At 42.7% G+C, this 24,916-nt stretch overlaps 1 long non-coding RNA gene across 3 annotated transcripts in view; it reads right to left on the bottom strand.

The window, feature by feature from the left end:
* Positions 1 to 19,562, bottom strand: part of LOC102556008 (uncharacterized) — a 66,569-nt gene extending 47,007 nt beyond the window's left edge. For all 3 annotated transcript variants that reach the window (XR_015637388.1, XR_015637389.1, XR_015637390.1), the window contains exons 1-2: positions 19,485 to 19,562; positions 13,913 to 14,034 (exon numbers count right to left, since the gene is read on the bottom strand). This is a non-coding gene — a long non-coding RNA (uncharacterized LOC102556008). The remainder of the gene's footprint in view (positions 1 to 13,912; positions 14,035 to 19,484) is intronic.
* Between the last annotated feature and the right edge of the window lie 5,354 nt (positions 19,563 to 24,916).

The raw sequence follows: 24,916 nt of genomic DNA, 5'->3' as shown, positions 1-24,916 counted from the left end.
ATATGTATATATATATATATCATGAAGTAAGTTGTGGTGAGAACATGAACCATATGTAAAACAAATAGAGATGTGGAAGATGTATTAGCTATAGCATGCATGTACATTATGAAATCTAAAAACGAATGGTCCCCTGAAGAACTCACGTGTGCGCATGCGCACAATGCTCCTGGCGCCTGACAGATGAGCTGTCTGATCTGACAGCGCTCCAAGAACGGAGTGAGTGGCAGAATAAGGGAAGGATCCAGAAATAGATGCAAGCGTACGGGATTTATACACCAGTTTTAGTATCTTTATCTGCACTCTATGTCCCATCATTCACTTACTCACTTATTAACTATGCATTGCTGGGCACCGTTCTAAGGTGTCGGAAATAGAACAGTGATAAAGTTTTCTCTTATTTCATCTAATCTACAGAACTCCAGTGAAGGATGTACTATTATAAGTACATGTCTAAATATAAGTACCTGTATCAATTTCCATATTCATACAAAAGAAGTAACTCAATTTCTTCACATATACATTTGCTAGTGAGTGGTAATCGTGGACCTCAGACTGTAGAATGTGCTGGGTGGTCCACGTAAATCAGTAATTAAGGAATCATGCCACAGGCTTGCCCCAGGTCAATCTGGTAAGGGTGATTTCTCCATTGAGGTCTCCTCTTCCCAGAGGGCAATAGCTTGTGTCAAGTCGATATGGAACTAGCCAGCATACCTATATGCATAAAGTAAAAATAAAGGTTGACAGGTATTTTTTTTCCTACAGGAAATGGGTGCCTCAGAAAGCTTAATGTTCCTTGGTATTTCTTTTGAACCCTCTCTGCAAGGGAACGATTAAAATCCTAAATCACAAAGTAAAAGATAGTTTCACTGTGTTCCCACACGCGACCTGGCAATTCATTCTAATTTTCTTCGATCAAGTCACACTCTTATGTCATAAATAATGCTAGTTATAAAAGTAGTTGAGAGTTTTGGTTTATGAAATAAATGAATTTCAATAGCGCCAATATTTTCTAAGCATTTTTATCTCCACTTAGACATAGAGACCCACCATGGTCATCTTAAGTGAGGATCTGGAGCTACAGTGTGGTTCTCTCCCTGGATAACAAAGGACATATATGGTGAGAACATATGGTGTCTTCTCAAGGTGAACTATTGCTGGATGCTGATTTAACAAAATAAAATCACAGCAAGAACAATAGCAAGAGCAACAACTATAACAAAAACCCATAATGAATCAGGTCAGTGTTTGGGCTCTCACAGGCCTCTCAGGAGCCCAGACTCTTTGGTCTGTGACACTTGGCTCAAGGTGGCTGACAGATTGTCCCTAACATAGCTGTCAGCCCAGATCTCTGCTTCTGCCACATATTGAAATCCACCTCAAGCTCCCATGCTCACGTAGCACCTTTCCACCCTAAAGCTGCATTAACTATGCCAGTGGCAATCTGTGGGCTGAGCCTATCCTGGGCTTTTGCCAGCTTGCTAGAGTCTGGGTTCTGAGATGCACTCCGTGGGAACAGTAGCAAGAGAGGTTCCCAGGGTTGAGGTGGGTCCCAGCATCTCCCGCTCTTCATCCCTCTACCTTAGGCAGTGCAGCTCAGTGACTGAGCATGCTGGTGCCACCATTAGACAAACCAAAGCTCTAACCATCACTGGCGTCATGTAACTCACCACCTTCCTTTAGTTCATTGCAAAACCAGAAATGGTAATGACTGACCGGTGGTTATGTCTGGTTGGTGAGTACAAGGGGTGGGACTGTTTTTGAGTCTGAATGCAGAAAGTCATAGATCAATTTAACCACGACTGTCACAGTCATGACGACAGTGATGAAGAGTGACAGTGTGCTTGTGCTGAGCCACAGGACCACTCCCACTGGGTCAGTGTCCCCATAAAGTGGTACTGAGTATCTCTGATTCTGTGGCTTAAGGCAGCTGCATGTTTTCCCTGAGGCCTTAAACTTTACCCTCTCTCTTTCCCATAACAAGTGTGTGACTGAAACTCCCTGGCACCAGCTAGTCACTGTTATCCATGAATCTGAGGACAAAGTGATCCCCAGGTCCCTCCATTTGAGCTGCATACATCTGAGCCTTCCATCTTCGAAACCTTATTCTCCATAACCACAGGCTATTCTACACATGCCTGCTTTGCATGAGGCCAATCCACACCCAACTGACCACCAACCAGGCAGCAACGTGAAGAAAGGCTTCAAACTACTTAGAAAATGACTGCTAGACTTGAACACTCACGGAACCTGAACTTTCTCAAGTCTTAGACTCTGAAGTTATCTCAAGTTAATTCAAGCTCTCAACTAGAAAATTCTAAAGCTCCACTAAATGGCCTTTTTTCTCATCAATTTTTATCTACTCTCCATTTCTATTGAGCAGATGAAAAAGTAAATTAATTCATTTTTCTTCTTTTGCCAAGTTTCGCAGTATTCGAGAAAAAGTAAAAGCATTTTATTGATTCAATAGTGAATCTGAAAGGCTTTCAGATCTGTCCTCTGGGCAACGGGTGCTCTAAAAGTATAGATTATTTTTTAAATAAAATGAAGGGCTGAAAATAAACGAAGAAAGGAATGTTGGGACTGTGAACGTGTTTGAGTGTCTTCCTTAAAGTTCCTGTGTGATGATTTTATGTATGACTTAGAATAAAAAGAATTTAAGATAGAATTTTAATCAATTGATTTTTTTAATAAAAGAAGAATAGTTGTGTAACTGAATTGCCCTGGATACGGTACCTTAGTGATAAAGCTACCTGTAGGTCCATAGGAGAGAGTCATAAGGTGGCAGTGGACTTCGCATAGGAAGGAGTTTGCTGTGTTCACAAAAGACAGAGAGGGTCATACACACACAGAGCAAGCTGTTGAAAATAGAAATGTCTATGATGTCTGAGACATCATGGGATGACAAATCAACTGAATGCCTCTTCCCCTCCCTCCCTTCCTCCCTTCCTCCCTTCCTCCCTTCCTCCCTTCCAACCTTCCTCCCTCCTCCCTACTCCTTCTCTCCTTCTCTGCTCTCCCCACTCCCACCTACACTCACTGACAGGCAACTTCGAAGTACCTTCCATTAAAGAGGGAGTACTTTTCCACAGCCATAGATCCTAGATTTCAGGTTTACCATGAACTGTTCCTTGGCCATTAGAATGCCAGCAGATACAACTTGACAGTGTCTTCAAATGCACAGGTCTATCCTGGTGCTCCTTCATGCCTATTAGTGACTGATCTCAAGAGCCAAGGAGAGGCACGCACAACAGCACATCCCCAAGGCAGCCTGCACCTAGGCAAAGTCACCCTGCAGAGTCTCTCTCAGCCTGTACTCACCTACCCAACATCTATGTGGGCCAAACAGCTAAGCAACCCCAAGAGAGAATTGTGTGGAACCAGAGTTTACGGGGTATATTTAGAAAGAAAGCTTGCAGCTAAATGAAAGGCCCACATGACCCCTCACATTCTGAAGACAGTCAGAGCCACAGAGCCTTGTGACCAGGAAGGCTTCCCACAGGACATTTTAGGAGCTAGTACCTTTCTTCTTCTTGCTCCCATAACCAAAGGACCTCTAGAAGAAGCAGACTGCCAGCCTTGAAAAGTAACCATGGTAGAGGTAAGATACTGCTCTTCTGGGTGTGGAGGGGTTTTCTGATTAGCAGAAGGCTCCGAGAAGAACTTGCAATGTAGTCAACAAGCCGTCCTCATGAGGAAGAGACCAATTTCTTGTTCCTGGACTAAATGTTTACTCTGGGCCCAGTGGGAGCTCTGGATGGAGAAGCAAAGCTTCCTGGGAGGGCTTGGCAGTTGCTCCCAAATGTGTGGTATTGTAAAAACTGTAAAATCAGTTCTGATCTAGAATGTCCTTAAGCCAGGTGTTTTACTGGCACAATCCAATAGCAAAAGAGATGACTGGGACTCCATAGCTTCTTTGTTCCCTACAGTGCTCAGAGCTTGTGGAGGGAGATCATAGACTCAGCTTCCAATCTGGTGGAGAAACATGTATCTCAGCAGAAAGGTGGGGGTGCCTAGTAGGCCAGAGATAGTCAGCCTTTAGAGGGACCAAGGAGAAGGTGAAAGTCAGCTCTGTCAAGGGAAAGTGTCCACATAGCATCAGAAGAGGCCAAATCAGGTTTGCTCTTTTTTTTTTTTTTTTTGGTTCTTTTTTTTTTTTTCCGGAGCTGGGGACTGAACCCAGGGCCTTGCGCTTCCTAGGCAAGCGCTCTACCACTGAGCTAAATCCCCAACCCCCCAGGTTTGCTCTTAAAGAGACCATCAACCCTCCTGTACCTCATCTTTGCCTCTCTAGACTAGAGTGGGAATTGGGATCTTAAGACAGATTACAACACCTCTCCACCCAAGCAGCCATTGGATTCTAGCTCAAGATTTTACCGGCACACAGGGAGAACTCAAATTTAAGGACTGAAGCATTAGAATAAAGAGAATTAAATTTTACCAACTAAAAATGATTGAATAATTATGGGATTGGGCAAATATCATGTTAAGGGAATTTCCAACCAAGTAAGTTAATAAAATAAATAAAACCGTTTCATAATTCTATTTGTATGTCTTGAGACTCTTCATCAAACAGAGGAACCTATTAGTCCTTAATGCAGAGACACCAAGTGAAGTACATGAGTTCATCTCCATTATTTTTTCTAGTTTCTCCATTGATTTCTTCTTTGAACCATTGATTGTTGAAGAACAAACTGTTCAGGTTAGGTATATGGAGCTCAGGAAAACTACAGGAAGGAAGAGACACATTTGGGAATAACGAGCTTGAGCTAATGCTAATGACAGTTAATATGATGAGAGTTGATGAAGCCATGGATGGAGAGCTACACAGACAGAGAGGAGTCCTAGAACCCTCCGTGTGGGGACATGAAGCAGCCATGCTGTCACAAGTGATAGTGAGAAGAAGACCTTGAGACAAGAGGACAACAGGGCAATGCTGTAACTTTGAACAGAGGAGAATGCTTCATGCAGCAGAGAAAGCGCGACTGCAATGACTTTGGGAGATGGGGTCTTTACAGTGATCAAACAGCTCCACTGGAAATGGCTGCAGGGACAGGGGCAACTGTAGAAGTATCCAGGCTTCAGGGAGATCTAGCAAAAGGCAAGATCCATCGGAGCAGAGGCTGAGACCAGATGGGAACACACGAGAGTGTGCTATGACAGGCCATTAAGTTCCAAAGTGTAAGATGGGCAGGAGCTTAGGAAATTGAAGTAGGAAACTGGGTCAGATGAGAGGAAGTACAGAACACAGAGGTGCAAACAGTATGGAAAGTCTGGGGTGGCTGGGTGTGGCCTGCAGGTGGGTTGCGAAGAATGATACAAAATTCTGAGAAACCTCTGGGAGGGGGTGGGTGTCGAGGTCAGGCTGAACAGCGTGAGACCACTGGATATTAATTCTCTCATGCAGACCTCAGAGCATGGTGCCGTACATCAAAAGATAGGGTGTGACTGCCTTCTCTATCTGCCTTTAGGAAGCGCCAGCAGTGAAGGCACCACAAGGAGGAAGAACTGGGAAGTTCACTTACCCCAGCTCTGCTCCAACTGTATGGCAAAGAATAAGCACTGACTGCCTTGAGTAGGGCAGACATTCAGGGTGCTATCCATTAGCAAGGGTCTGCATCCCTCCTGGTCTTGCTGTGAAGTATAAGGTTGTGAAATTCCAAGCATGCTTTGGAACTGAACTTGGGCTCTAGACTACATTTGAATATTGATAACTCGAACGAATCTAGAATTAAAACACACAAATGGTCCATAGGAAAAGAAGACCTCTTTGAAAGATACTTTCTTACCTTCAGCATTGAGTGGAGTCAACAGTGCAGAAAATAGAGTTGAATCTGCTAAATGCTACAATGTGATTTTGGTGAGTATACAGTTGTTATTCTGATATAATCTTCTTACATAGTGCTGCTTTTAAATGTAATACTGTATTACCTAAATGACTATGAGTTGATGACTAGTTGATAAAATTATCTACAGGATACCAAGTAATGTGCCTGTTTAAAATGACTCACATATACGTACATGTGCCTATAAAATATTATTAAGTAAACTAATAGAACATGAAAGTGGATGGAAGAAGGAATAAATAGAAAGGTGATGGATGATAGATAGATAGATAGATAGATAGATAGATAGATAGATAGATAGATATGATAGAGATAGATAGATGGTAAATAAATAGTAGATAGATGATAGGTAAGTAGGTAGATAGATAGATGATAGATAGATAGATAGATAGATAGATAGATAGATAGATAGATAGATAGATAGATAGATTGATAGATAGCATATAGATACTAGGTAGATGATAAGAGTTCTGAGAACAGAATCTGATTCTGTTCAAGGGCAGCCAAGATAGATACATAAATACATAGATACATAGGAATCTAGATGATATTTAAATAGTTACAAATATGATAGATGGATAGGTGGTACATACATAGATAATTACTTGATAGACATAGATGGATAGATGATGCTTCTGGAGTTACTTCTGGAGGGTTAAATTCTGGATGTCCCACTTTAAAGTTTCTTCACCCTTTCTTTTTCACAGTATTCAACTGTAACTCAGGAGGATCAGAGACAAAGAAGGTTCTTATTTTTCATGATTAGTGAATAATCTAGATGTATTGAGTACTCGGAAACCAAAATTCAACCTCGGATTTTGTTCCTCAGGAGCCAGCTGTCTTGGTTATGATATTTTTCTTTCTTCCTTTTTATTTTTGTACAGAAGCAAAATTTTGAGAAAACTTCTCACTGGAATCTGGGCCTCTCCCAAAACACTAGGCTGAGTGTTCAGTGAGCCCCAAACAGCTGCTGGTCTCTGCTTCTCCAGCCCTGGAAACATGTAACTCTCTATGTCACCATGCCCAGCTGTTCATGTGTGTCATCATACTTAAACCCATGCTCAAAGCAAGCACTTTACCAACTGAATCATCTCTCCAGCCCCAAGGTTCTTGTCCTTGATCGTGATGGAGGGAAGATGTGGTTATACATTTCAAACGACAATTTAGAATGTCCTAGAATTCTCTGAGTAGGCCTTTGATCCCTCAGAGATCAAAGAGGGAATCTAAAGAGATCTGAAGTGGGAATGTGGGTGGTTGAATAAAGAGCTGAGTGGAGCACGGCAGCTGAGAACCACCATTCCTGGCTCTCCCCTTCCTGGTCTTCTCAGTTGAGAAGAGTTGAAGCTTCATGCCCTTCACACCGTGAACTCTGCCACACCTCATCTACCAGGAGGGACTGTCTCTCCTGAAAGTCTGAGCCAAACTCTAACCCTTCCTCCCTCAAATTCAGATTAAAATAGCACAGTTGCAATGGTCATTGCCAAGAAGCATCCCCAGGGAGGCCAAAAGACCTGGGTGAAAAGAATGGGAAAAACATGAGAGGATGTGCTTCTGACCACAAGGATTTCTGCATATGGGTCTATGAGGAAGACCCCAGAGAATAAATGAAATTGGTCATGCCAGGCAGGCAGTATAGCACATGCCTTTAATTTCCAGCACTTGGGAGGCAGGAGCAGATCTCTGTGAGTTGGAGGCTAGCCTGGTCTACAGAATGAGTTTCAGGAAAGCCTCTGCTGTACATAAGAAACCCTGTCTTGAATAAAACAAACAAACAAACAAACAAGCAAACAACAAAAATCAATTGGTCACCAAGAACTATCCATAGTTCAGACATTAATATGAGTAAAGCTGCTTTGTCACTAAAGGCCTGAGCAGGGCCACATGAGACCCCACAGAGTCTTTCAAACATGGTATCAGTTCTTTGGCCTGCCCAAGAGCATGAATCCACACTTCTTCTTGGTCCTTGGAAAACTATGCTTTACTATGTCCACAGGTCTGTTGTCTACGTCTATTTGGTGTTGCTATAACAGAATATGTAGTACTAAGTAATTTTTAACAAAAATTAGCTTATGTTTTACAGTTCTAGAAGCCTTGGAAGTCTAACTTCAAGGAGCTGGATCTGTGTGCCATGAATCACATGGCAGAGGGTGTACAGAGAAAGAGTGAGGGAAGCACATTCTTCCTCTTCTTCTAAAGCTATTCATCTCCTCCTGCCTGCCTCCCGCCCATGATTTATCTGCCACTCAAAGGTCCTCTCCAAATGTCATCAATTTGAGAGTTGAATTTCCACAAGAAATCTGGTTCAAACCATAGCAACTCCATCTGAATTCAGGTCAGGGCTTCATTAGCCTCTTGGTGGAGGCCGTCAGAGGCCGTCAGAGGTGATCAGAGGCCGTCAGAGGCCGTCAGAGGCCGTCAGAGGCCGTCAGAGGCCGTCAGAATGCTGAGCTTGCCTTTAAAACTCAAGTCTCTCTGTGATAAGGCCATAGAAATTCACCAACTATTCAATTTACCTTTGAGTTTTTATCATCTTTTATATGACATATCTTCATTTGACATTGCAAAAAAGAAGTCTGCCTTCTCTGGATATTTAATCAAGCACTGGTCACCTTAAGGGTTCTCTCTCAAGGAACAAACCCCAGAAATCACTAAAAAAAATCGCTGAATGTGTTTCTTGGTTTTAGCCTAAATGGCTAATTATTCATAAATAAAATGGGGCCCGCCCCCCTTTGACACATGCCTCCATTCAGGCATAAGGCTGAACTCCTAGCAAAACTAAGCCTTTGATTTGAGAGTGTGCCGAGGGTTCAACTGGGAAGCACATAAATAATGAAAGCTGGAGGCTGGAGCGATCTCATTCCTCAGACCCAGCTGCGAACACGGGAGCTGATGAAAAAATGCCTGCTCGCAGGGTTTCTCTCTAGGCATTAACTCATTACTGCTTTAAATGTTGGTCCTGACTGTGAAATTCCTCTCTGCAGGTACTTTTTTTACCCTCATAACCTTAGCACATTGCCAGGGCCTCTGGAGACTAAACAAATTGCTAACTTAAAAATTCATTATAGTATCTGCTCTCTTTCCAAGACATAAATTCCACTCTACAGCATTTGGTCTTCTGGATCCTGAGCTTGTCATCACCAAAGCTGCATCCTGCCCATTTAAAATCTACTATAGATAGAGGTCTGGCTTTTTAAAAACATGCCACACCCAGAAGTCTTAAATGGGAAGTGAAAACCCCCCTAAGCCAGTGTGTTCATTTCTGCCATGTAAGCAACATCAACTGTGATGGCAAGGGTGGGTCCGAAAGGCCTAGTTCTTGGGAAGGAAGTATGGAATGCTTCTGTCTGCATGTAGGCAAGCAAAAAGACAATATGGTCCAGGGCCCAGAGTCACGGTTAGAAGTTCATGTGCAACTTAATTCCATGCAAAAACTTAACATTGTCCTGAGATGGGTAGAACTGAAGTACGTCCCATGAGACACTGGCTCTCTAGAGCAGACACACGGGAAGAGGAAGAAAATAAAAACACAGATCCAAGGAGACAGACCCAACCAGAACTATGAGGGGTCACTGAGAAAGGGATAAAAGTAAAATCTTGGAGGGGTGGGGGGTGTAAATGATATTCCTTTTTTTTTTTTTTTTTTGGTTCTTTTTTTTTTTCGGAGCTGGGGACCGAACCCAGGGCCTTGCGCTTCCTAGGTAAGCACTCTACCACTGAGCTAAATCCCCAGCCCCGATATTCCTTTTTAAAATTTATTTTTATTCTTTAATCTTTTTTTACAGTCCAATCTTTATCCCTTTTCCCGTCCACCCTCTGACTGTCCCACATTCTATATCTCCTCCCTCTACCCCGTCTGTCTCCAAGAGGATGTCCCCATACCCCATCTCCACCCCACCAGACCTCTCCACTCCCTGGGGCCTCAAGTGTTAGGTGCATCTTCCCTGACTGACTCCAGATCTGGCTGTCCTCTGCTCAGTACGTGCTGGGAGCCTCATATCAGCTGGTGTGTGTTGTCTGGTTGGTGGCTCAATGTATGAAAGGTCTCAGGGGTCCAGGTTAGTTGAGACTGCAGGTCTTCCTATGGGGTTGCCCTTCTCCTCAACTTCTTCCAGTTTTTCTCTAATTCAACCACAGGGGTCACCAGCTTCTCTCTTTTGGTTGGATGACTCTTTTAGCTGCTCGTTGGGCCTCTAGTAGGGCAGTCATGATAGGCCCGGTTTGTAAACACGCCATAGCATCAGTAATAGTGACAGGCCTTGGGGCTCCCCTTGAGCTGGATCCCAATTTGGGCCTGTCACTGGACCTCCTTTTCCTCAGACTCTTCTCTATTTTTGTTCCTGCAGTTCTTTCAGACAGAAACAATTCTGGGTGAGAGTTTTTGACTGCGGGATGGCAACTCCATCCCTCACTTGATGCCCTGTCTTTCTACTGGAGATGGACTCTGTAAGTTCCCTCTCCCCACTGTAGGGCATTTCATCTAAGGTCCCTCCTTTGGGTCCCTGAGAGTCTTTCACCTCCCAGGACTAGAAACAGAAGGAACACTACCTAGTCCATTCTATGAAGCCACAATTTCTCTGATATTCCTTTATTTAAATAAACCTGTGGAGGTCAGGCCATAATTAAGAACTGGACTTTCTCTGGTTGCTCAGCTAAATTCCCAACTGACTTTAGTTCCTAGCACCTCTCCAGAACATAGTCCATAGAATAATAAAGCACAGATGGGCTTAATAAATGAAGGGATTAGAAACCTAATTAAAGAAAGAAGGAAAAAAATCCCCACAGATTACTAATGGATACTATTCTGCTCTAACAAAATGGAATGCTTTTCTTGTTTTATTTCTTTTTTCAGTGCTAAGTGTGGAATCCAGGGCTCCCTGGTGTCTAAGGAAGAGCTCGGTCCCTGAGCCATACCCTTAGCCCCCTCCCTCTTCTTTGGATGCAATGACAGATAAGTGGAGGCCAAGAGAACAATGTGATCAGGCTGTCTATAATAACCCTTGAGAGTGGCCGAGGGCTATAAGTCATCCCAGATTACATGAGAAATAATGCCACTTAGAAGAGGCAGTATGACCTCACTTCAACTTGACCTTGATATTATTATAGCTGATGAGAAATGTGTTACTCAGTGGAGTAACAGACGAACCGGAAATGGGTACTCAGAAAAGTTCATGGTAAAGACAATGTCAGTCACAGCAGGATCACTTCTATTAACCTTCAACTGCAGGGCTTAAATGTACCCCAGGGTCCCCCCCTAGCCAGGATGAGAAAGCCCTTAGAACCATTTACATAAACTCACTTCAATCTTGTCTTCACTTGGCAGCTCTCTGACTGTGAATCCAGTCTCTCAAGCACCCTAGTACTGGAAGGACTCATTAGGTGATAAAAATGAATATTTTAGTGACTGGGAAGAAATATCCCATTAAAATGAATGAACCAACAGGCGTATTTATCTACCACCATTCTCTCATAAGTTAATATGAGCCCATCTTATTCTTTTCCTCAGGAAGTATCCAATGGGGTACTGGAGCAGAAACTTCTGGAACTGCAAATCTAAAATCAGACCCAGACATTAGGAAACCCAGTGGTTCAGCAAGACAACTAGCCAGGTAACCCCCTTGGGTATCCTATCCCTCGTGTCACAAAAAAGAAGATTAAGAATGCATAATTTTCATATTAATCTGCAAATTTAGCACTAGATGATTATCTGAACCTGAAAGAAATCCTGCCAATCTAAATCCAATACTAAACTCATCAGACATTACAAGATCTATCCTGCCTTCTGTGGGCACCAACGTAGTATCTAACCGATTTAAAGAAATTAAAAAGTTAAAAAAGAGAAGCACCCCGTTCGTATTTGTGTTTCTTTATTTTATTTAAATACTTATGTATATGAGTGTCCTGCCTGAACGTGTGCATGAGCGTCACAAACATGACTCTGGCTAATGGAGGCCAGAAGAGGGCATTGGATTCCCTGGAACTGGAGTTAGGGATGGTGATGAGCCACCATGTAGGTGATGGGAATTGAACCTGGGTCCTCTACAAGAGCCATACGTGCTCTTAACTGCTCGTGCATTTCTCCTTTTTTTCTTTTTTTCGGAGCTGGGGACCGAACCCAGGGCCTTGCGCTTCCTAGGTAAGTGCTCTACCACTGAGCTAAATCCCCAGCCCCTTCGTGCATTTCTCTAGCCCTTTGAGAAATGTTAAAAAATAAAATTTTAAGAAAGGGGTTAAAAGATTTAAAGCCAACATCTCTCCAAGAAATTAAACTACTGATGAGAAGTGAGATTTTTAATAAGTCTATTATGCCAAGTGGTTTCTATCCAATTGGAGCTACTCATAAAAGATTTTTGGAGAAAAGAGAAATATATATATATATATATATCAGTCAAGTAATTGAACTATTCATTGTGGTACAAAACTACTATGATGCAAGCTGCTTTTGTTTGTATTAGTCGACTTTCTGTTACTGCAACAAAATACCTGACATAAATAGCATATAAAGAGAAAAGGTGTATGTAGTTCATAGTTTGGGACGTTTCAGCCCATGGTCTGAGGCAGCATTTCATAGATGAGGTATGTGGAGGGCAAGGCTCTTTTTCTTGTGGTGAAGGTGTGAAAAAGAGGAAGAAGTTATAATCTTACAATACTCTCAAGGGCAGGCTCTCAGTGACAAAACACTGTCCCAGTAGGTTCCATGTCTTAAAGTTTCCACTCACTTCCAACAGCACAAGCTGGAAAGCTCACCCTTTAACAGGAGCCAATAAAGAGCATGGCAGACCCAAGCTTTACTCTAAGTATAGACTGAGATGATCTTAATACAATTCCCGTGTGCTTATTACCCTACTTGGAAAAAGAGAGGGATCTCAAAGTCCGCAGTATTTGTCACTTGGGGATACACATACACAAACCGATGTTTCTACCAAACTATGCCTTGGTCCTATGTAGGGGAACGCCAGGACAGTGAGGTGGGAGTGGGTAGGTGGTGGTGGGGGAGCACTCTCATGGAGAGAGGCGGAGGAGGATTAAACAGGGGGTTTCTGGAGGGTAAACAGAAAAGGAGGATAACATTTGTAAATACAAAAAAATTCAATAATGAAAAAAAATCTGTTTTAACTTGTGTGTGTAAAGACTAAAATATTTTTGGGTTTTGTTTGTTTAATTTTGCTTTAAAATCTTCAGGACAAAAAAAAAATCTTCAGGACATCCTACTCAATAGTCAATCACTGGCCAGGGAATTGCTGCCGTGCCTGAGTTCTTTATTTCATTCTTGAACACCAGATGCTGGTGTTCTCCCTGTCAGCAACCACATCTTATTCTGCTACAGTTACTTGTTAGTTTGTGCCTTCTGCAAGGTATACTCCAGTGCCTGGCACAAAGAAAGGACCAAACCTCCCCTTCAATTGCTTTCTTGAACTCAAATGGGGCCTGTTGTTGTTGTTGATGACGACGACGACGACGACGACGACGACGACGACGACGACGACGACGACGACGACGACGACGATGGTGATGATTGGTTTTTCAAGACAGAGTTTCTCTATGTAGCCCTGGTTGTCCCGAAACTCACTCTGTAGACACTGTGTAGACCAGGCTGGTCTCCAACTCAGAGATCTGCCTGCTTCGGCCTGCCAGGTACTGGGAGTAAAGGCCCGAGGCACCACTGATTGGTTGGGGCCTATTATTAACAAGCTGTTTCCTTTCAATTCACGGTGAACCAGCTGAGACTAAGTCACTACTCCAATGAGGCACATCAAGAGAACAGTGGAGCTGGAATTCGAATCTACCTCTCTGCAAACCTTTCACTATGATATACTGCTTCCCAGCTTGGATTAACTATTTGGATGAAATTAAGTGTTACTACACAACATTCTTGAAAGAAAGGCAGGCTGTAGATTGCAAGGTGACCATGAACCAACGAGTGTCACAGATCCCCAAATCATTCCACTTCTTACATACTTTTTTTTTTCTTTTCTTTTTTTCCGGAGCCGAGAACCGAACCCAGGGCCTTGCGCTTACTAGGCAAACGCTCTACCACTGAGCTAAATCCCCAACCCCTTCTTACATACTTTTTGGAGACTAGTTTTCACAAAATATGTAGATCAGATTAGCAGCAAGCAACGTGAGACTTAATGCCTGTTCTCATAGACCCATCTACTTCACAGGATGCAACATGCTCTTTTCCAGGAATCTAGATTTAAAAAGAAAAAAAAAAAAAAACGGAGCTGAAATATTTTCAATTATCAAGTTTCTAAGCAAAACAACAAAACAAGCCAAAAAGAGAACACCCAAAACTCGAACTTCCTCCTATCTTTCTCCAGGACTGCTGATGGGACAATCTATAAATCAGGTGTTCAAAATGTAAAAGGAGGGTTTCAAGTATTCTGTAGCGACAGTCAAGCTCTACCACAGTCCCTGGTGCCCACTAAAGGCAAACATCACTGAAACTCCTCTGTGGCCCAGCTCGCACAGAGCACCTGCCTTTAACAGACACACCTATATGAAACTACTTTGCAAAACACAGTGCTGTTGACATATGAGGCTTGCTGCTGTCCTCTGACTAACTTCCCTCACTGCTTAAGAGGAGTTTGGCTGCCAAGGTGACACAGGAGTGCCAACGGCTTTCTTCTCAGTAGCCAACCCTGCCTTTCATTGTGGAAAACTTTAAGTACATACAATAGTAAGTAAACATCTCTGCCTGTACTTGAACAAGACTGAAGTACAGAGTGAACAGGCCTGTGACTAAGACAGTGAGTCAGCCTACAGAGAGGCCTGCTCAAATATTCCAGTGCCATATTATGGTTGGGTCACTCCATACTTAGTCCTGGTACAGATGAATCAAGATACCTCTTGTGTTAGCCTGGAAGTCTGGAAGTTTCACAGTTGACCTGCTAGTTACATTAAGCTTATCATATGATATGTTGTCATATGATATGTTGGGACTCTGTGGGGAGATGTTCATGGAATTACCCAGTGGGCAGGAAACCACAGTTAAGGGTGGTTTGAGTTCAGTGCTATGGGGGTGAGTCCCAGTTATATAGTTTATTGGTCCTAGGACCTTGAACAACTCAAATCACATCTCCTAATATGTTTTCCATTCCTGGGTGCTGGGGAGATATCTAAAGGGGTATTACAGGAATTAGATTATACGATGCAAGAAAAACCCTCAGCCTCAGAATGGCCACTTTTCATTTTAAAGTCTTCCATAAATCATAGGCATGTCACTCTCTGAGTCATGACCCTGAGTTCTTGTAACCTTCTCCCAGCTCTACTGAGGGCCTCCTACCTGGAATCCAGTCCCCTTGGGTCCCGTTGTGTCTCAAGGCCCCCTCACTTAGACTCTCTGTTCTAATGTCCTCAGTCTGTGGGTGGTGATGCTGAATTGAATAATCAAAGCTGCCATGATGTAGTGGGTGGTGAAGTCACTTGGGTTTGAGACGTAAAACCCCATATGTCGGGGCTTGTTGTGGCCGGATCTAAAACTTTCTTTTTTTTTTTTTTTTTCAGTTTTTTTTCTTTTTCTTTTTTTTTATTTTTTTTTATTTATTTTATTTTTTTTTTATTATCTTGAGTATTTCTTATATACATTTCAAGTGTTATTCCCTTTCCCGGTTTCCGGACAGACATCACCCTCCCCCCTCCCCTTCCTTGTGGGTGTTCCCCTCCCAAACCTCCCCCCATTGCCACCCTCCCCGCATAGTCTAGTTCACTGGGGGTTCAGTCTTAGCAGGACCCAGGGCTTCCCCTTCCACTGGTGCTCTTACTAGGATATTCATTGCTACCTATGGGGACAGAGTCCAGGGTCAGTCCATGTATAGTCTTTAGGTAGTGGCTTAGTCCCTGGAAGCTCTGGTTGCTTGACATTGTTGTACTTTTGGGGTCTCGAGCACCTTCAAGCTCTTCCAGTTCTTTCTCTGATTCCTTCAACGGGGGACCTATTCTCAGTTAACTTTCAAAAGGTTATTTATGCCTTACCTGAATCATAGATATTTATGGGTTTCAAAAGATATGTATGACTGCTTTTGAAGACATGCAATAGAATACAGAGAGGGAAATAGAAAACCTTAGTGGTATAATTTTACCAAATTATATCCCTGGCAACCTTGGGATAGATATGTAGATACAGACAATGTGGGTTACAAATGTCTGGTTAGCAATGGGTTAAAGGAACAAACACGATAATTATAGCATCCGTGTGTACCAGTGTATATATGCCTTGTATGGCGGGCACTGTTACCAGCATTTTATCTGTATTAATTCACTTGACGGTCACTGTTAGTCTCTCCATAGTTAATTGGTACTGCCATGGTTGATGCTTAGATGAACTGGAAAGTAAGGTGCCAAAGGGCTAATAAATACCCCATTCTAGACACCTAGCAGCACAAAAATGTGAGCCCTGGTCACCAGGGTTCACAGCCCATTCATTCTCTTCAGGATGGAGTAACACTGTTTTGATAGACAAGGCCGCACAGATGACTGGCAGGCTAGCCATGCAGATGACCCATTTCCTGACACTGCGTCTTGACAAAGACAAACCATTTTGACAGAACACTCACCACCCAGATATTGTAGTTTTCACACCCGTTCTTTAAAAATAAAGAAACAAAGAAAGAGCCCGTCGATATAGAGGTGTATGGCTTACAGATGACAGCGTTTCTGGTTTGCATGCATTCAAATGAGAACATTAAGGCAAAGATAATCACCAGAGGATTCCAACGTCACTTCATGAAACAAATGAAGGCCACACACTCAAAGAATAGAAAGGACATATTCCAAAAAGTAACGATGTTATTTCTGAAGGAGAATAAATGTGGCCTTGTGAAACAGATGCTGTTCTATTATTCTCATTTGGACCCTGCTGGCAAAGGTCACCTGGAGAATACCAGTGACACAGGGGCTACCACATGTGGGCCACTGACAGCCTCCCCTTGTGTTTTCTTTGGGACCTCAGAAGACCTGAACTCTAGTAAGCCACCTGACACCTCATTCTTCTCCTGATGGATCCCAGCAAGTTTTTAAAATTAATGTCCTAGGAACCAGATGGTATAATCCAACCACAGGACTCAGATATATAAAGAGGGGTGTGAGCGGGAACCCCCGAGCTTCACCTTAATGCTCACAAATATGAACGCCCCACTGTGTGTGTGGGATATCTCACAGCGATGCTTCTGAGCCGGTGATCTTAGCCTGGACAAACTGGTGACTGCTACTTTTAAAGGAGAACTTGGTGTGCCTGGGATTGGTGGCACACACCTTCCATCTGGGTACCTGGGAGGCAGAAGCAAATATAATCTGTGAGTTCAAGGCCAGCCTGGTGTCCATAGAGAGCTCCAGGCCAGCCAGGGCTACATGGTGAGAGCATTCTCTTGTCTGACCCACAAGTGACATTCTTCTCTTCTTGTTTGTAGAGAAATGTATACTTCTTGTAAATTTGTGCTGAATACATTGGGTACTTTCAGAGACTGAAGTGAACCACCTCATTTGTTCAGGGTGTTGTCTTTATAATACTTATAGGCCCTATATTTCCATTATGCAATTATCTTGCTTGGGGTAGGGTGGGGGGATCAAGGTCACTGGGTTAATGGAGCTCACCTTTCATTTTTAGTCCATCAGCAATAAATCAAATATAATATTTAAAATGAAAACCACATCCTATACATCACTGTGTTCCTGATGCTTTCTTCACGGGACCTTTGAATGGTGGCCCTAAAAATGGTTCTAACAGTTTCCGTCCATCAGGTTCCCATGGCGCTGGCTTGGGGAAGGAGTCCACGGCACATAACTATGACGCCCATCAGTACCAAAGCAGTCCAGAACTGACATCTTCAAATCAGATTAGCGTAGTACATCCTGCTCCACATCTGAGGAGCTTGTCACGCGGTGATTCACGTCCAGAAAACCTCACACGCTTTATCCAATAAGTATTGACAGACACATCCACTTAAAATCTTCTAAATCAAATATAGATTCCAGTGAGCTTCTTCCCTTCCAGGACAGCTCAGCTACAGTCCCTGTGAACACCCAAGTGGAACTTCTGACCCAGCCGCTACCAATGACTATCTCCCAGGTAACGTTCTGCTGCCCCTAGTCACCCTGATGAAGGAACAGAATTTCCTGGCAGCTAAGTAGCTGAGCAGGGCTCTCAGCCCAAAACAGTCTAATCAATGCTTTCACTTCAGCCTTCCCAGGGGATCAACTAAGCAATCACTCCATAGCTAGCGCATAAGGATTTGTAAGACTGAATAAGGATGCGTGGTCTAAAGAGTGGCGGAAAACCACTTGTCATCAGTAATAAACAACAAAAGGAAGCCAAACAGAAACCAGCTCACAGTAGCTCACGGTAGCTCACGGTAGCTCACGGTAGCTCACGGTAGCTCACGGTAGATCGGTGCAATCCTCAAAACTAAGACCGTGTCCCATGAGATTTAGAAGATATATTTTTTAAATAAAAAGAGGATGACAGTACCTCTCCATGCCTGATATTAAAAAAAATTATTAAATGCTTCTAGTCACTCTCCGAATAAGGCAAATGAACCCTGCTTTCTGCCTGATGCCCAGTGCTGCCACGGACCAGCCTGGCTCACAGCCCCTGTCCAGTCACTGAGTTGCAGGAGCCTGGCTCAGTGTGGACAGGGAACAGGGATTTTTTTAACCTGATGTCACAGACAGCAATGAACCAGTCACTGGTTTCCTAAGCAGCTTCCATACTCGGCATTTTTAAAAATCGGGATTGTTACTAAATCAATAGATAGTAGACACGTGGTAGTTGTTTTTTTTTAAAGGACATATGTCTGCCACAAACAGAAAGTAATTATTTTTATATAATCAACGACAACAATAAAAATCACTGTTGCCAATTTCATTTTCTTCTGCTGGTAGACCAGTAGTACGTGGTCTAACTAGCAGTTTTCATTTAGTCCTTGAGAACGTCCTGTGGGTGGTGACTGTTCTATCTGTCAGCACACAGCACGAAGGGGTAACATTATTTATCCTGTAGGCAGAATTTTCACAGTATTCATTCTTAATGCATTTTTGGCTTTAGGATAAGTCCAGACATTATTGTAGCATCTGATTGATACCAAACCTCGCCCCAACTGACATTTCTTTTGTTGTTGTTGCTGTTGTTTTAAGATTGTTTGCTTATTAATTTGTTTATTTATTTTATTGAAAATAATTTTTATGTGTTATCTTCTGATTATGATTTTCCCTTCCCAAAGTATTCCCAGATCCTCACTTCCCCACCCACACAAATACATACCAAATCTTTCTGACTCACATTAGAATACAGACATCTAAAATTAATAATAATAATAATAATAATAATAATAGTTAAAATATAAAAACAAGCCAGAAATAGGACAAAACAAACCAACAGAATAAAAAAGATCCAAGGAAAAAGCACAATAAACATGTATTCACACACAGAAAACTCATAAAAACAAAATGGGAACAAATATATTAGCGAAAAAAATCTGTAAAATAGAAGAAAAGTAGTACCCATACACAGCATTGTGAGGCAAAAAAAAAAAATTTAAAAAAAATGAGTTCACTATATATTGGTCATCTACTTCTGGACACAGGCCTACCTGTAAGTGTCAAATTCCTTTGGAGAATACTCAGTTTTTCTTTGCGAGCACTTACCTTTTGGAGATAGCCTCTGTTTTAGGGATGAGAGCTTGTGTCTATCTCCTCTCTCAGCACTAGGACCCCATCAGTCCCAGACCCCTTGTGATGGTTTGTATATGGTTGGCTCGGGGAGTGGCACTGTTAGGAGGTGTGGTCTTTTTGGAGGAATTGTGTCATCATGGGCATGGGCTTTAAGACCCTCTCCTAGTTGCCTGGAAGTGAGTCTTCTCCTAGCTGCCTTCAGAGCAAGAGATGAAATTCTCAGCTCCTCCAGTCCCATGCTGGCCTAGATGCTGCTATGCTCCTGCCTTGATGATAATGGACTGAGCCTCTGAACCTGTAAGCCAGCCCCAATTAAATGTTGTCCTTATGAGAGGTGCCTTGGTCATGGTTTCTTTTCACAGCAGTAGAACCCTAACTAAGACAGAAGTTGGTACCAGAGACTAAGGTATTGCTATGATAGGCCTGGCCATGCTTTTGTTTGGATGAGTGTGGATTTTGGGATTTTGGAAAGCAGTGGAATGCTTTAAGTGGGGCTTAATGGGCTACCCTAGTAGGAATACAGAAGACTTTGTTGCTTAGGGAGACTTGAACTGTGGAAGCCTGGCTCTAGAGGTCTCAGAGGAAAAGAACTTTGGTAGATAACTCTTATGATATTTTGGTGAAGAATGTGGCTGCTTTTTTGCCCTTGTCTGAAGAGTCTACTTGAGGCTAAAGTAAAGAGATTTATATTAATTGCATTGACAAAGGATGTACCAAAAAAAAATCCCAACAGAGATTTTGTTCTCTGGTTAAGTCTCATAAAGAGTGTTTTTGAACAAGCGTAGCAAGCTTAGAAAGGAAAAATACAAAATGTATGGTTTGGGTGTTAAAGGGACACCAGGAAATAGAATGGAGCTACAGAGCAAGTTCCAGGGCAGACAAACTTTAGGCGGTGAGAGAGTTGGAAACAGAAAGCTGCTGAGGTAGTGAGAGGGATCATATTCCAGCCCCAGCGAGCATAAGAACTTGGCAGCTTTGGCCACATGGCCCTGGCTTTAGAGTCTAGAATAGAAGGGACTACTGGGACAATGGATGCTGGCCAGCTGGAGCTAAGAAATTTGCAGCGATTAAGAAGAGACCAACATCACTGAGGAGTTGGAGGTCTGACGACCACTTTGACATCAGACATGGGGATACAGAGTTTGGAGTTTGTCCAGCTGGTTTCCTGTCTTGCTTTGGGGATTACAGTTAAGTGATTAGATGAATCTCAGAACAGACCTTGATCTTTGGACTTTTAACATTGTTCAGAATGCTATAGACTAAGGAGACTTTGGAAGTTGGACTCAATGTACTTTTTTAAAATTATGCTATGGCTAGGTATGGCCCCAAAGACTCATGCATTTGAACAAGCCTTGGGGGCCACGGAGTAGAATGTGGTGGTTTATATATGCTTGGCTCAGGAAGTGGCACTATTAGGAGGTGTGGCCTTTTTGGAGGAGTTGTATCATTGTGGGCATGTTCCTAGCTGTTTGGAAGTGAGTCTTCTAGCTGCCTTTGGAATACAAGGTGAAACTCTCAGCTCCTCTAGCCCCATGTCTGCCTGGATGCTGCTATGCTCCTACCTTGATGATATTGGACTTAAGCTCTGAACCTCTGAACCTGTAAGCCAGCCCCAATTAAATGTCATTCTTATAAGAGTTACCTTGGTCCTAGCACAGTCTCTGTGAGCTCACATGTGCATCAGCCCTGCTGTGAAGTGGACAATTAAGGGTTCTCAGGAAAGTCCGTTGGATGTTGTTTTGCTGGGGCAAACACATGAAGGGGCAAACATGTTTAGCTGAAGCAGACAAAGGTAAAAGGATGTTCTGCTAAAGCAAGCATGTGAAAGGACATGTGATGGAGGATTCTTCACTACCATGTAAGTATTTGTCTGTCTTACATTGCTTAGTTGAACTACATTTGTTGAGACTCCATAGAGAGAAATGTACCAAAAACCTTCTGGTGGTGTGCTGTGGTTTCTTGCCACTTCGGTGGACTCAGGCTGATTGGCAGAGCAATGCCAGCTGAGACAGATGTACATGCTGAGGCAAGACTCATGGAGGACATGTGATGCTTAGAGGGTATAAAAAAGCCTTGATGGACAGTGACAGAGGTCGAGCTAGGCTTGTTTGTAGAGCTAGCTGTGCAATGTTTGTTAGTCTCAAGACTTTGCTGATCTTCACTTCACTGAGAGAAGCATAGCTGAGAACGTCTCCTGGCATCCCTCCTAGTGCCTCCTGCTGACTTGTGCAGAGGCTGAGGCCTGGCTGTCCTTGCTAGGTCATGCCATTGCTGGTGCTGGTGACTGGACTCTACCAAACTGGACTGCTGGTGTATCCATGAAGTGTTTGCGAGTGGATTGAGCTGGTGCTGCTGGCCTGTGAACTGAACTGCTGATTTCCAAACAACACAGACAGGAGTTTCTTCAAAACAATCATTTCAAACAGATGCACTCCCCTCGTATCCTTTCTTTTCTACTACCTCTGGTGGGTGGTGGGCTAAACGGAGGTTAATGCGTTTAATAACCATCATTAAAAGGAGACCTTGAAAAAATTAAAGCTACACTCCTGTGTTTAAAAGGCCTTGTTTTCTGGGTGTCTCCCAGCCCCTCTGCCTCTTACAATCTTTTCTCCTCCTCCTCCTCTTTTGCAGAGTTCCCAGGATGCTGAGTGGAGGGCTTTGATGGCGACATCCCATTTAGGACTGAGTGTTCCAAAGGTTCTCGCTGTTGGCACATTGTCCAGTTGTGGTCTCTGTGTTTGTTTCCATCTACTCGCTCTGTTCCTTTAGCCAATCAGTTGTATTTGGTTTCCCCCTAAGTCCATAGTCTAACTAATCTTAGGTTCCCGGCCACCGGACAGTGCCAGGAACGGGTTCTATCTCATGTAGTGGACCTTAATTTCAACCAGATAATACTGGTTACTCTCGCAACTTCTATGCTTCTTTTGCACTAGAACATCGTGCACACAGCTCACCACTGTAGGTCACAGGGCTGGGTTGGTGTTTACCAACCAACCCACTGTGCAGCAAACCTCCCAGTGCCACGACCACTAGTCAGTAGGAGTGATGGTTCAGGTGGGAACCAGCTCAATTTCTCCACGTTCAGTGAGTTGTGTGGGTGTTGTCTTCAGCAACAGGGCCTTACTATGGACTTGTGGGAAACAACCAACAGCCTTGGGAAGAGCCTGGGGTGTTTGGGGGCAACCATGAGGCCAATAGCTTGTTTAAATGTAACCTATCCCTGCCATTGGAGGTTTCCTTTGGTGGCAACAGATGTCTAATTGGGGTTGGTCTCCCCATTATATATGTGTGTGTGTGTGTGTGTGTGTGTGTGTGTGTGTGTATACATACATATATATACATATACATATATATACATATATATATATATATATATATATATATATATATATATTTCTACTGTATTTCAAAACCAAAACACATCCTTCCTCTTCCCAAGTAAGGACATCTGGATTCAAGTGTCTCCAAATTCAATCTAGGCTTAGCTCAAATTAGAAATCTGTTACAACTTGAATACTACTACTAAAGCTACTTTCTCAGCCTAAAATTTATCTTTCTGAACCTAAAATTTAGCCAAGACATAAAAAAGAAAAATCTCTTGCAAATGTAGAATTTCTTTAAAGAATCAAAAAGAAATCCTCTCATATACATATACATTATATCTAATTTTTAAAAACATAACATTATAAGGAGGGGTAATAGAGATGACTTATCGATTAAGAGTGCTTGCTGCACTTCCAGAGGACCCGAGTTCAGTTCCTAGTACCCACATCTGGCAGCACACTACTATCTGTAACTTTCGCTCAAGAACTGGCATCCTCATTTGGCCTCCCAGGGTACCCATACATAGGTGCACATGTGCACACACACATACACATGTACTCACATGGACACACACTGTCACATAAATAAAAATAAACCTTTTAACAATCATAAGAGACTGAGAAAACGAGACCATGTTTCCCCCTATAAAGCCACTTAGGACATCAAAAAGAGTTGACATTTTCGTTCATGCTTATGCTACCAGGTATGATCTCTAAATGCCCTTGTAGGACCAAGTAGCATTCCCGTGGAATACATCCTTGTCTTAGAACCATGCTTTCAACTTCTAACCTGGAGAGAGAAAATTCAGAAACATTTCTTGAGACTCATAAAAGTCACTGGTGATGGATGAAAACGCAAACCTGTCATTTTTTATGTAAAGAAATTCACTTTTGCTAAGAAGCAGTCAAGAGTGTTCTGTGCAGACCCTGTGGACAGGAAGACAGACACCTGATCCAGTGCTGGGGTATCGGGGTGTGGAGTGGCACAGGTCCCAAGTCCCTTTCAGTGTGCTCAGAAGGAGGTGTTACACAAGGAGAGAAATTACTTTCTACGTGAGAAAGTCATTTCTTGTTATTTCACAAATGCAGACAACTTTTAATCCACTACTGCCCCATTTATGGTCTTTACATAAATATGGTGCTGGTGTGTGTGTAGTATGTATGATGTATGTATGTATGATGTGTGTATATATGTATGTATGGTGGTATGTATGTATGTAGGATATCTTTAGAGACAGCTTTCTGAATCTGTCACTTCTGGTTTTGGAGGTATTAAGCAGAGGTATTGGTCCTTTCATGGTTTATGAACAGAGCATATCCATGACCATAGAGCATGCAAGTTTTAAGAGCTACAGAAAGTCATCTGGCACATTCAATCGAATATAACATTCCTTTCTACCCTGAAAGCTCTGATTAAGTGGCTAAGAGATTGAATCGGGAATTATATCTTAAAGATGCTCCAGAGGACTTTGATGAGACCGTCCTTAAGAAACACTGCTTTTGATGGTTGGAAAATGGTTGTCTCTGATTTTATTTTTCTCATTTAAGTTTTATTTTTGTTGAACTCTGGAACAAAAACGTGTTCTACTGGAGGGCAAAGTTACCTGCAAAATTTCAGAGTTAGTAAGTATGTTACCCAGAATATTTCTTTCTTTAAAAAAAAGTCCTGCAATTACAATTTCCTTTTTTTTTTTTTTCTTTTTTTTGGTTCTTTTTTTCGGAGCTGGGGACTGAACCCAGGGCCTTGCGCTTCCTAGGCAAGCACTCTACCACTGAGCTAAATCCCCAACCTGCAATTACAATTTCCATATTCTCAAGTAAATGCATAGCATCTGGAGAATGGGTCAGACCAGGAGCATCAACAAAACACGGTGCAGATATGTCCATTCCTGTGCCACCCGTGAATGCTAGCCCTCAGTCTGTGACCTAGTGAAATGACACTTGGAAGTCAGCCTCCATTTATAAAACAGAAATAAAACTGTATTCACAAACATTACTGGGATGGTGGGAAGTCAGATACAAACATCTAACAATGGCTTGCGTTCTTGAAACAAATATATTTTACATGGAGTTAAGATTTTT

The sequence above is a fragment of the Rattus norvegicus genome, chromosome 14 (genome assembly GCF_021556685.1).
Source record: "Rattus norvegicus strain SHRSP/BbbUtx chromosome 14, alternate assembly SHRSP_T2T, whole genome shotgun sequence".
In the NCBI taxonomy this organism is placed as follows: Eukaryota; Metazoa; Chordata; class Mammalia; order Rodentia; family Muridae; genus Rattus; species Rattus norvegicus.
Note: the sequence above shows the minus strand (reverse complement) of the source record. Positions and strands in the feature narration are given on the sequence as shown.